The sequence below is a fragment of the Cannabis sativa genome, chromosome 8 (genome assembly GCF_029168945.1).
Source record: "Cannabis sativa cultivar Pink pepper isolate KNU-18-1 chromosome 8, ASM2916894v1, whole genome shotgun sequence".
Taxonomy (NCBI): Eukaryota; Viridiplantae; Streptophyta; class Magnoliopsida; order Rosales; family Cannabaceae; genus Cannabis; species Cannabis sativa.
The window spans coordinates 29,522,640-29,537,763 of NC_083608.1; positions in this window are offsets into that span (position 1 = coordinate 29,522,640).

Here is a 15,124-nt window from a genome sequence, read left to right on the forward strand (position 1 = left end):
GTTACCTTTTGCCAGATCTAATGATCTGATGGCTCCCTTGGTCAAGATAATAATTTGTAACAGGTATAATTTACAATCTTCTTTCATCTGTGTATGACCTAGCAACATGATAGGACCCATCCAAAGTGTGCCTGTGTGAGCCTATGTGTTTAATTTTATTATAGATGCATATAGGTTAATGTTGCCAAAAATAAATTATCATAATTATTGATAGGATTTATTTAGGCCCATTTAGCTTTTGGGCCTATTCAATTAATAACAGTTGTTCTTATTAAGGTTAAATTCCTCTCTTTTGGGCCTTGTGTGAGAGTTGGGAGCCATAGAAGTGGGTACGACATACTGAACCCAGCACCCCCTCACACAAACTACCCCAATTGTGAAGGCCCATTTGCCTGATTTGAATGACTGTACTAGGGTTAATTACACTAGTTTAACCTAATTAAAAATTGAATTAGCAACATAATTAATTTCATTTATTTTGAAATTAATTTAGAAAATCATAGTTTAAAGAATTTAATATTCTAAGCTAAACTATATGTATTTTCTTGTATTTAATTAAATATAGAATTATAACCATCTAGATTCTTTCTGGAACTTATTTTAAATTTTTCATTAAATATTCCTATTTAAGTTGATATTTAGTTATACATAACTAACCAACTTAAATCTGAATATCTTTTGATTCAAAATTTTAAATTAAGTTGAGGAATTTTAGGAATTGGTTATTAAGATTCTTTAGATATTTTTTAAGTTGATATTTTTCAAATATTAACTTAAAATGGAATATCTTAGATATTTTTAGGTTAATATCTTTTTTGAATATTTAACTTAAAATATCTACAAAATTAAGTGGTTACAACTTAATTTTGAATTTAATTAAATTTGATTTGAAAGATATTTAAGTTGATTTTTTAGATTCTTTCTAAAACAACTTAAACAAGATATTTTCAAATTTGTTCCATTTAAAATTCAAATTTTTGAATTTAATTAATAATTGAAAATTAATTAAAGTTGATTTTTTATTTAAATCAATTTTGATTTTTAATTTTTCATTATTATATTATGGAACTTATTCGATATTTATTTGAATTTATTTTTCAAATTTAAATAATAATTGAAAATTAATTAAAGTTGATTTTAATTAAACCAACTTTAATTTGTAATTTTTCATTATTATAATATCGAATATTATGATTATACAAAATACATATATATATTTTTTAAATAATGAGCTTTTAATCAAAAGATATTCGATCTCCATTGTTGGTCTTACAATAGTTAAACTTATTCAATATAACCTCGAGACGCTAGACTTCGTCCCCCTATGGATGGTTATTCGTTGAACACTTTTAACACCGTAAGATTTCATTTGATAAGTGTTTTGTGAGTTTTCGTCTCTATTTAGACTCTCCCCTACGGTGACTACTTAGAGATAAACTCATAGAACATGAAACAATGGTGGAAGCTCATAAAATGAGAATAACCTTGACTCTCGCCTACCGGGACAACGTTGGATTCTCATTTTGATCGAATAAAAGGTTGCTAAAATGTTTAATTTTAGATGAGCTGACAACTCTATTCAACTAATGTTATCTTTGACTCTCGCCTCTTAGGGACCTTTGCATTTCATTATGTTGGAAACCTTGGAAAATAAACTATGTTAGATTTAGTATTTCTATAACATATGTCATATTTGTTATTTTACGAACTTGTGTATGAATTTTGAACCAAAATCTTACTTCTGTTTTATTGATGTGTTGTAGTGTCTATAATCCCCTTCTCATTCCACTCCTAGTTAATATCTTAGCAATTGAACATGAAGTTATAAACTCCTTGTCAGAGTAATACTTCACATATGCTCATGATGGACTTTAAATTCCAGAAGCGTGTAATTTGGGAATTGTTCACTCTGAAGAGCAAATAGTTCATAACTCCATAAATCCTACTACTTCAAGCTTAGTTGAGAAGATAAGAGAAAGTGATTCCACTTCCTCAAGTTATACTTCACAACAAAATGAACAAGCAAGAACAACAATTAACAAACGAATAAGCAGTAATGCTTTAGTCTTCGAATCATGTGTGTTAGAGAATGATAAATCCATTTGGATTCTTGATTCTGGGTCTACAAACCATGTAAGTTGTTCATTGCAATTGCTTGAGAATTGGAATTATTTGAAATCCGAAGAGTTGAAACTTAAAGTTGGTAATGGCGAAATGGTTTCGGTTAGAGCTAGAGGAAAAGCCAAACTCAAGTTTCAAAACAGAATTTTGGAATTAGACAATGTCTTATACATTCCAAATTTCAGTAGAAACTTAGTTTCTGTTTCATGCTTACAATTGCAACAATACAAATTAGATTTTTCGGATTACGGTTCTACCATTTCTCGAAATGACATTCGGATTTGTGTTGCATCCATGGAACGGGGCTTTATGTTCTTAGACCGAAACACCATTTGCCCTACATAACGAACTTTTTAAAGTAGCTAAACCTAGAAACCACAAAAAGCAAAAGATCGATGATGATAATGAAACATATCTATGGCATTTACGTTTAGGTCATATAGGCTTTGATAGACTCAATAGGCTAACCAAAGACGGTCCATTGAAAAATGTCGTCTTAGGTGAATTGCCAGTTTGCGAGTCCTGCTGGAAGGAAAAATGACTAAACGTTCTTTCTCGCAAAGGGAGAGCGTGCCAAAATCCCTCTAGGGTTAGTGCATTCCGATGTACGCGGACCTTTGAATGTCAAAGCCCGAGGTGGTTATGAGTACTTCGTCACTTTCATTGACGATTACTCTAGATATGGACATATTTACCTTATGCATAAGAAATGCGAAACATTTGCAAAGTTTCAAGAATTTCATGCTTTGGCCCAAAACCAATTAGGTAAATCATTAAAGATCTTGCGAACCGATAGGGGTGGAGAATATATGGATATGCGGTTCAAAGATCATTTAATTGAACTTGGAATTGAATCTCAATTAACCGCCCCACAAGACTCCACAAAGAAATGGAGTTGCGGAAAGACGGAATCGCACGCTTTTGGAAATGGTTAGGTCTATGCTTAGTTTTTCAACTCTACCTACGTCCTGCAGGGATATGCAATTCGGATGGCAACCGACATTTTAAATGTTGTTCCATCTAAATCAATCCCCAAGACACCTTTAGAACTTTGGAATGGTCGTACACCTAGTTTACGCCATTACGGAATGCAGGGGTGCCCCGCTCATGTCTTAAGAAAGAAAGACGGCAAACTTGAGTCACGTACTTGAAGTTTGCATGTTTGTCGGTAATTCTAAAGAGACTAGGGGTGGACTATTTTATAGTCGCAAGGATGATAAAGTGTTTGTTTCTACAAATGCCACTTTCCTTGAAGATGACTATATTAAGAATTTCAAATCACAAAGTAAAGTAGTGTTGGAGGAAATGCTTTCAGATATAAGTCCTTCCAATGTTCCGTTCTCTTCCACACGTGAAGAGGACAATCCCACTCCCTCAGTTGAACAAACTGAGCAATCTACTACTAAAGTTTCTGTTCAGAAGACAACCGTACCTCGTCGTAGTGGGAGGGTTTCAACAAAACTTGCTCGTTATGGCTTGGATGGTGAAATCAATATGGTCGTAGGTGACGGTATTGATGACGATCCATTAACCTATAAACAGGCAATGGCTAGTCCGCAACGGAAACGATGGTCGGCGGAATGGATTCGTAAATGGATTCCATGAAAAAGAACAAAGTACGGGAATATGTAGACGCACCTGACGACTATCATCCGATAGGATGCAAGTGGGTTTACAAGAAGAAAAGAGGAGCTGGAGGCGAAGTTGAAACTTTCAAAGCTAGACTTGTAGCCAAGGGTTATACCCAAAGAGAAGGCGTGGACTATGAGGAAACTTTTAGTCTGTTGCCATGCTCAAATCCATCCGAATTCTTCTCTCCATACCGTTCGCTTTCGATTATGAAATGCGGCAAATGGATGTCAAGACCGCCTTCCTTAATGGGGTACTTGAAGAAACCATCTATATGGAGCAACCGAGAAGGTTATGTTCTTCACCGGGGCAAGAAAAGAAAGTTTGCAAGTTAAACAGGTCTATCTATGGACTCAAGCAAGCTTCTCGCTCATGGAACAAGAGGTTTGATGAAATCATCAAAACCTACGGCTTTCTTCAGAATGAAGATGAACCTTGTGTTTACCAACTCAAGGAAGACCAAATAGTAGTATTCCCGGTCCTTTATGTTGATGACATTTTGATCATTGGAAACAATGTCAAGAAAATGACTCGCATTAAGGAATGGCTCAACACTCAATTCGATATGAAAGATTTGGGTGAAGCGGCCTATGTTCTTGGTATTCGGATTATAAGAAAAGGAAGAACGGATCTCTTGCTCTCTCTCAAACGACCTACATAGACAAAGTCTTAGAGAGATTCTCCATGAGCAACACCAATGGGGCAAACATGCCTTCTAGATATGGTATTCGTCTATCTAAGGAACGATCCACCGATCCTCAAGAGATAGAGGACATGGCAAAAATTCCCTATGCCTCTGCGGTTGGAAGTCTAATGTATGCAATGTTATGCACTAGACACGACATACGTTATGCCGTTGGAATCGTGAGCGGTATCGGTCTAATCCGGGACAAGAACATTGGAATGCGATTAAGTATATTGCGAAATACTTAAAGAGTACAAGGAATCTTGTGTTAGTCTTCAAGGGTGGTGCTTTAAATCCCATAGGCTACACCGATTCGGATTTCCGGGCAAGTCTTGAAGACGGAAATCAACATGCAGGATGGTGTTTACTCTTGGGGGTGGAGCGGTGGTTTGGAGAAGTGCTAAACAAACCGCAATATCGGACTCAACTATGGAAGCCGAATACATAGCGACGTAGAAGCCGCAAAAGAACTTGTCCGGCTAAGAAAGTTCTTCACCAAAGCATAGGAGTTGTTCCCTGGAATGGAAAAGCCTGCGGTACTACTCGTGATAACAATGGAGCAATAGCAAACGAGTAAAGAACCTCGAAGCCACAAGAGAAGCAAACACATTGAAAGGAAGTATCACATTATCGGAGAATACGTGGCAAGAGGGGACGTACTAGTTGAGAAAGTTGACACAGAGGACAACCTAGCCGATCCATTTACCAAAGTCTTGGCGTGATGACCTTTGAAAAGCACCGTCGAATTTAGGATTAATTGATATGTACTAATTAGTTTTATATTAGTGCAAGTGGGAGTTTGTTAGGTTTTATGCCCTAAATAAAACTCCATTTCAATCTAATCTATTTTATTCAACATCAATAAAGAAACGAAGTATTTTTCATTCATTTGTGTATGTTTTGGCTCACTTTATCAATTGCTTGTCTAATTGATTTATAAATTCATCTTAAACCCTTTTCACATACTTGATCATGTTTATTGTCTTGTCATCACATTGGAAAGTAAACATGACTATGTGAATAAAGTTTCCTAGATTTATCGGACATTTGGGTTTTACCGATATGATAATCTACAACAAGAGTTTACTTGTATTTGGAGAAATACTATGTTCTTTCCGAACATTGGTTAAAGTAAAGCTCAGGTTGGATGCATGGAGTATGCATCGGAAGGGACCGATATTGAACTTTGAATTAGATTTAATTAAAGTTACCGTAAAATCTATTCAAGTCAATATCGCCAAGTTGATCCTAGATCAAATGATCTTAATCCTGTTATGATTAGGCTCAATCTTGAAAGGCTATTCGTGTTCTTTGATTTGTTAGTTAAGCCTACTTTTAGGTCAGGGTGATACGTACATTTTGGGAACACGGTAGTGCAATTGAGTGGGAGCGCTAGCATAAACATGGAATCTATAGCTTCTATCTGGCAAATAGTAAGCAAAGGATGATTTCCTTCGAGCTTGACCAAACGAAAATAAATGGTGGAGATCTCATTTCACATAAGCTGAAATATCATTTATACGGGGTCAAGTGTTTTAAGGATAAAATACATAGTAGGGTGTTACGGTAATTTAATCCCTTTACTGTGTAGATCATTCATATAGAGGATCATTGATCAAATTAGGATTATAACAATGGATAACTAATGATGTGTCTATATGGTGGAACATATAGAGCATTCTATATACTGAGAGTGCAATTCTAAGTTCTATGCGTGGATTCAACGAAGAATTAATAAGTTAGTGAATTTTAGTGCTAAATTCTTGATCTACTTATTGGAAGCTCAGTTATATAGACCCATGGTCCCCCCACTAGTTGAGATAATATTGTTTGTAAGACTCATGTAATTGGTTTTGATTAATCAATTATAATTCACAAATTAGACTATGTCTATTTGTGATATTTTCACTAAGTAAGGGCGAAATTGTAAAGAAAGAGTTAACAGGGGCATATTTGTTAATTGTGATACTTTGTATGGTGCAATTAATAAATATGATAAATGACAATATTATTTAATAATTATTTATAGTTATTAAATAATTAGAATTGGCATTTAAATGATTGAATTAGGAAATTGGCATTTTGAGAAAATCAGATACAAAAGTGGTAAAATTGCAAAATTGCAAAAATCAAGGCCCAGTCCACCTAGCCTAGGGCCGGCCACTTATGTTATCTTTTTTAAATGATTTTTTCATTATTTTAATGCCATATAATTCAAATCAAACCCTAGAAGGAATGCTATAAATAGATAGTGAAGGCTTCAGGAAAATTACACTTTCTGAATCAGAAAAACCTGAGCCTCCACTCTCTTCTCTAGCCGCCACTCTCTCTCTCTTTTCTTCCTCAAAATTTCGAACCTCTCTTAGTGATTAGAGTAGTGCCCACACACATCAAGCAATACCTCAATCATAGTGAGGAAGATTGTGAAGAAAGATCAACAGCAAAGGAGATTCAGCATCAAGGATTCAGAGAAGAAGATCCAGGTTCAGATCTTGATAATACTCTGCTACAGAAAGGAATCAAGGGTTAGAGATCTGAACGGAAGGAGTCATTATAATTCCGCTGCACCCAATGTAAGGTTTCTTAAACTTTATATGTGTTTAATTTATCGTTTTAGAAAATTCATATTTAGGATGTTAATAAACATACTTGTGAGTAGATCTAAGATCCTGGTAAAATAATTTCCAACATTAGGGACTACTCAACTCTGAGATGTCATCTTTCTTACCTTGTATCAAACATTGATGTTCACGTCACCAGGAAAAATTTTCAGGATAACATTTGCCCCCAAGTCAACTTTAGACTTGTGTGGAGTTGACTTGATGACGTGAACTGAGCCAGTTTCTCTTGAAACTACCAGATGGGCATCAATTTATAAAAATCTTATACAATTGTTTCTGTTCTTCAAGCATTCCCAATAGAATTAGGACTTTGAATTCCCTTACTCTTGTGTTGACCCCAAAAATTAGTAAATGTAATTTTTAGAGTTATTAGTGTTATGCTCGAAAGTTCACCAAGTGTAAATTCCAAAATGCACCCAAGGGGATGCATTGGTACGAGGAGGAGCAAAGGCACGGGTCAAGCTCCCCGTGCCCATACCCGCGCACCCAGCTCCCCTTACAACACCTAGCCTGCAATGCCTAGCTCCCCCTCAGCGACCAGCCTCCAGCGCCTAACTCCCCCTCGGCGCCTAGCTCCCTCAATACCTAGCCTATAGTGCCTAGCTCTCCCTCAGCCCTCAACGCTCAGCTTGCAGCGCCCAGCTCGCCCAGTGCCTAACCTCCACACACCAACACTCAGTCTCCTCATACAAATAGAAACGAGGAGAAAATATCGAGGCTAGGATCATTTAAGCAAGGAAATTACAAACAAGATAACGACTAGAAAATGAGTGTGGATAATGATGACAATGTTTATCTCATCCAAGGTACAAGTGGAAGAGGGAGTGTTTGTGCTACTGAGGATGTCTGGGACAACAGGTTGCCCGAGGTACTAGGTTACCTAGTGTGAAAGTGACCTGACATTCTCAAACTAAGGAATCTGATGAAGTTCAAAATTGTAGAGAACTCACTATAAATAGAACTTTTGAGGTTATTGTATGGGGGACCTTTTTTTTTTGGAGAAGTAGTTTTTCTGAGGAAAGTTTAAGAGTCTAAAGTTTTTTTTTTTTTTAATGTTCTTCTATTAAGATCTTTGAATATCACTTTTGGTTCTTAATATTTTGTTGACGAGTTCTTACAACAAACAATTTGGCACCGTTCGTGGGAACGACAAGCTCTAGCTACGTTAGTTCCTAAACCATTCACTATAATCTTCAGGATGTTAAGAAATTCCTATCGTCTTTGAGAAAATGGGGTTCACTCAAATTAAAACTAGTCGACCACCATAGTAAGAGAACGTCAACCTCCAGTTGCCAGAAAGGGCCAAAAGATGAGTAACCAAAATGTGGACTACCACACAAATACTCAAAAAGAGAAGAGAAAAGATTTTCATCTTTTTCTTATCATTTATCTTTTCTTTTTAAACTTTAAATTTAAAAGACTCTCAATTGCATTAGGATTAAGGTATTAAGCTCACCAATAAATTAAATTTAAATTAAATCTTACGAACTTCATTCATCAAATAAAACCTTCTCCTATTGTATAGAGGTGACTCGGGGACCATAGACCTATATTTCAAAGCTTCAATAAATCCAATATTACTATCAATTTTATCAATAAAATAATCTGGTTTATTAATTTCATTATTACTCCACTATAAATATAGAATTACACTCTTTGACAATATAGAACTATATTTACAGAATTCTCACTTGTAGTCCATTGATATAATCAATATAAGTAGCTCGCCCTTCAATGATTATTTCATGATTAGAGTTGATCAAAATATGTTTTACCTTTCCATTATCTCTTCATTCCTTATGTGTCATTAATTTAATGTGAGTTAATATATAACTTATTAAAGATTTGGATCCAACTATTAGCACTCCCAAAATTAACACTATAAGAAAACTAATATTCGATCCGTTAAGAAAGCTTAGATTCCACTATTGTATAACATGTTTCTAGTCACTCGTGTTATTAAGCTCCCAAAAAAAAAGTTGCAAGAATGATCATCTCCTCTGAGAAAACTTAAAAGTGTGAACCAAAGAATTCATTGAATACAATAGGATTTCATGTATACTCAGGATTCAAGTTAATCTACTAATAATCATTATTGTGATATGATAAACTCTTTTCATGGTAAACGGTAAGTTAATGAAAGATGTTTACATATTGGTCCAGTCATGCATAATCTAATTATACACAGTACCTTTACTACATGTCCATCTACATATGTGATCCGAATCAAAATCACACACACTAAAAGTATAGTGTATAATAAATGGCACTTAGCAGTTCCATATTAATGATTCCTAAAACTTTAATACACTACTGATTTATTTTATTCATATCGTATATTCTTAATTCTTTTGTACATCCTTACAAGATTATTCATTCTCCATATGAATAAGGAATTCTTAGATATTTAATAATTATACTCTTATAATTAATATATCATTTACCTTATTATTGTATTTCATATACTCTATAATAAATTATCCATTAATTACTTGCTTTTAGGCCATAAATCTCAACAAAGACTTGAAAAACTATCTCCCGAAAGATTCTAGAACATTTTCCAAAGGTAGCACTATTTTTCTTCTTCTTTTGTAGACTTGATTACAGACTCAAGATAATACAAAATACATAAACATAGAGAAAGAGACGAACACATTCTTCTCTACAAAACAAAGATACTCTTTCTTACAAGATGTGAATTAAATACAAAGAGGTGAAAGAGATACAAGACCTAGCTACTATAAGGTGTATTTATAATCAATATACACCTTATTAATAGCTCATACGCGGTTTGAACAAGATCACAACTCACTAGATACTTCCCTAAAATAGATCTTCAATCAGCCTAGGAATTTCTGTTTCTATACCTATGGAATCGTGAGCAGTAAGTGCGACTTTCCTTTTGTAGAAAAGGAAAGTTTGCTTCAGTTTTCTTCACAAAAAATCTGATCAAATATTTTAGGAAACTTAGAAAGGATCAAATATACATAACTGGATAGATAAATATTTGTTGAATCAACTTACCCTTTATGGTTTAGTTTCATATATAGAAAAGCTACCTACCTTATATAATTCAATCAATATAAATACAAAATTACAAAAATAAAATAAACAACTTAGTCAAAAATAAATAATCAATTTATAAAATATTTTTGTCAATCTAAAGATGCCAAAAACAGAATTAACAAAATCAACCACTAACACCGAAAGTAAAGAAACTCAAAAAAGGTGGGGTCAAGAATGTGTTTCTGAGTAGCATCTGCTACTAATAAATTCTGAATACAATTTAGATAACTTGGCCACCAAATAGTAATAGAGGACGCAATAAAAGCGACTTTAGCTAAGGTATGGGCTGCAACATTAAAATCTCTAGAACAATGCAAAAAAAAAAAAAAAAACAAACATCCTTAAAATTATTACAAAGATTACCAATTTTATTCAAACAAGACCCAAAGAAGAAATTAGAGAAACTTTGTTCACCATTTTTTGCGCAACATTCAATCAATCCATTTCAATGATGATATTGTCATACCCAAAGCAATGACACTGGATCATGGCATTTCAAAGTGCCAAAGCCTTTGGCACTTAGGATCAAGACAACCTCTTAGGCGCCAAACAGTAGAAGCAAGAACAGTACCCAAGTGATCACGCACCACCATACCAAGGCCACTACAAGTACTATTTTTATCAATAGCAGCTATTAGAATATTTTATTTATGGAAATTATTTTCTAATTAAGGAAATGATTTTCTATTTAAGGAAATAAATAAATAATTGATTTTCTGTTAAATGAATATTTTATATTCATTGAATCTGGACAAAATCAATTATGTAATATTCTATATATGGTCAGATTTCTATATTCATTACCTGATTTGATTTCCTGAATTAATTGTCAAAATATTCTGACAATTAATGTGGCACGAATCGATGGAGTATCTCACCTATAAATATAGGGTCTCAGTCCCCGAGCTCCTCACTCATTCTGTTCATAACAGCAAATTCCATCTAAAGAGAGTTGAGAGAGCGAGGAAGCCCGATTACCCACATCAACTAGTTTCCTTTGCAGATCAAAGCTTATGTGGGTTTGAAGCTCAAGAATCAATGGCTGGAGGTATTTCGATCCTTATATTCATATAGTGTATATGTTTATTTATTACGCATGTTATATACACATACATATATTTTATATTATACATATAAATTTCTAACAGTTGGTATCAGAGCGAATTATATATCTCTGCCTTGATTTATTTTGAGTTTTATATATATATATACTTTTACGGGGTTCTTCATTTATAATATAAATTATATATATTATATATATACTTTCATATTATATAATCCCGATTATATATATACATTCATACTCAATTCTTTTTTATACATATATATATATATTCATATTCATATTCATATTCATCTTCATATATATATATACATATATATTTATATTCATATACATCTTCATATATAAATATATATACGTATATGATCGGTTCTTAATTTATATATATTTTATATATATATATTCATATTCATATAATTCCGATCATATATATACATTTTAATTCAATCTACGTATATACATGTATATATATTCATATTTTAATTTTGTTTATCTATATTATATATATACGTAAGTATTGTTGTATATATATACGTATATATATTTTATATATACTTTTATTGCATGAAATTGTATGTAATACTCTCTTCCATACATTAATGATGATTTTATACAGTATATATTGTATACGAGTATATATATACATGAAAGTGTTATGCTTCGGTTCGTATTTTTCCGTTTTCATTTTTGGTATTTATTTTGAATTCTATATGCATTACTATATTCATAAGATATTATAGATCGATTTTGTGCATCAAAATAATTTTAATACCTTAAAATCTGAAAACTTTACTGGAAAAATCTATTCGGACCCGAGAACACCTTTTGAAATTAAAGTATACATTTTGCGTGTTTTCAATGCTTGAAATCAATATAGATCTCTTAATTTTTTTCATTTAGATCATTTTGGAATTGATTTCATGATTTTTGGAAGTTTAAGAAAAATTTATTATGTCGTTTTTCAGGGCAGATTTTTTTAAAAAAAAAAGGAAAATTAAGAAAAATTTAAGAAAATTCCAAAATTTTATTATTTTAGTTTATTTTTGGAATTTTATTTTATTTCCTTATTTTGTTTATTTAGTCAATTAAATTATATTTGTTTAAACTTTCCATTCTTATTTAATATATACCTTCATATATTATATGTTATTTAGTAATAAATTATTATGGAAAGTTTTTTAATTTGGTAAATTAATTACATGCTTTATTTTTACATGTAATTACAATAATTGTGATATTTTAAGAATGTGAATATTTAATTATTCTACAATTAAGTGCGCAATTATTATATTTATTTACCAATTAAGTAATTTATTGATTAAATTAATTGATAATCTGCCATTAAGCATATTTTTTAATTTTGCATTTAATTCATTTCATATAATTAATTGTACTAATTTGTATATTTACCTTATTTATACAAATTAATTATTAGTGTAAATATTTAAGATATTATATGGTCATAAATGCATAATTAATTATATATTATAGAATTAAGCATTTAATTTATTATCATACAATAATTGTATTTATTTGGCAAACTTATTTTTAATACAATTAATTTTGATTTGTATGATTTAAATGCTATACATAAATTCCTTTTATAGTGCTAGATATATTTAGAAATATTCAAACATTAAGATAGGTTGAATATTTTATATAGCACATTAAATTTCATAAAACTTCATAAAATTATTCATAAAATATTCATAAAACTTCCTAAAATGAATAAAATATAAATAAAATGTAAGTAATTTTGTGGTTTGACATAAGAAAACATGAACTTGGGACAAATGCTCATATCTAGAACGGTTTTTAATGATCTTCGGACGACTACACTAGGAGCACTAATCTCAGTGATTGTCTATTATGTTAATAACGAAATTACTTTTAAGTAGAGCCCAATACCTAATGTCAAAGTGAAAATATAATTTTATATAATTAGGGAGTAGCCACAGCATCTTTAATTATATAAAATTATATATAAATTAAAATTCACCTTAATGGACAAAACTTGTAATTAATTATTTGGATATAATAATTTTACCCCACAGGGATTTTATTATATTTGTATAATTAATTAGGATAATATGTTAAATTAAATTTCTTTAATTTACCCCACAGGGAGTTATGGGGATTTAATTTAATAGTATTATCACAAATTTAATAAAGATAGATAATAAACCTTCATTTTCCTAAACTAATTGTTTAATTAAATCTATCATAAGGTTCATCTAATTTTATTAAATTTAAAATTTAGCCCACATGCAATTTTAGATTTAGTAAAATTTTAATCTTTAGTTTATACTTTGGTGTCTAGTGAACCACATAATTTTAAATAATTAAGGAGTAGCCACAGCATCCTTAATTATATAAAATTATATATATTAAGTGGATCAAGATCACATAATGGACATAAATTATGTGAACATAATAATCTTACCCTACAGGGATTTTATTATATTTACATGATTAATATGTTAAATTAAATTCTCTTAATCTATCCCACAGGAAATTATGTAGATTTAATTTAATAATTTTATCATAAAGTATAAAATTTTGAAACATTTATAAATAATTAAGTGTTTCATACCTTTCATTGAGATAGAAATATTAAACTTTAAGTTTTCATAATTGTGTAAATCCATCATAATCTACATCTAAATCTAATCTTATTAAATTAAAAATTTAGCGCACAGGTAATTTTTGTTTAATAAGATTTCGTATTTAAGCATGTTTATTCATTGGTAAAAACATGATTCATTTAAACCTCAAAACTATATATGTAATTTTATTACATCACTATTCATAAATTTCTTCTATACGAGTAGAAATTTCCAAAATTTATTCTGATAACTTCATCAAAAATGTACAGTTTTTACTGTATAATTAAGAAAAATAAATCACACTTTATTATCACCAACAAATTTTAATTTATTGTGTATGAATTCATTCTAATATAGTTAATGTGATTATTAATACATAGTGGATTATTTTAGATTGTTATTCCACATTCATAATTTCTTCCAATGTTTACAAATAAACCTGAGAAAGTCAGTAACTGTGAGCAAATCTTATCCACAGACAAGATAAGTTCTCACATTTAGAAGTTTAAGGAACAAGCAATATAGTAGTGACTTTGTTTTAAAATTAGCAAAGATCTTTATGTTCCAAGCTTCCTTTGAAACTTGATTTAGACACATTTAAAGGTCTTTACTATAAAATGATGTCACTCATAAAGATATGCAAGTTCAATCTGACAATAAGAAATGTGTTATTAATAAGAATTCTTCTACATTATAGCACCAAAAATTATGAACATATATCCATAAATAGAATAAATGTTAGTAAATGGTGGGGATATTCATTACACTGATTTTACTAACTTTATTTAGAACTTGTGTGAAATTCATTAAGAATATGTATTCCAACAAGTCAAAATCGGTGCATACTAGAATTCTATCATATTAGAAATCATACAAGTCAATTAATTTTGAAGACATGGACTCAAATTTTGCATCTCATTTTTAATGATTACTCACATAAATTATATTTCTACAAAAGTATAGATTTATATGTTTCAAAGACATTTAAATCTTAAGTAGAGAAATGGTGCATTTTGCATATTAAGATAGTGAGATCAAATATAAAATGGAGAATACTACATTAAAATTCGTGAGTATGGATAAACTCCCAGTCTATTTGCAAAGTTTTTTTTAAAAGCATGGGTTTATTGCCCGATACATATGCTTGGTACACCCAAATTATAGTGTGTGACAGATTTAAGAAACTAAGCATTTTTTGGACATGGGGTGGAGCCTACATAGCAAACTCCAATCTTTCCTAAATCTTTGTCTATTGATACTCTTCAATGGGGTGTACAAATCGAATCGTGTTCTAACCAAAGTTTTTTCTCAAACATATTTTGAGTTGTGATAA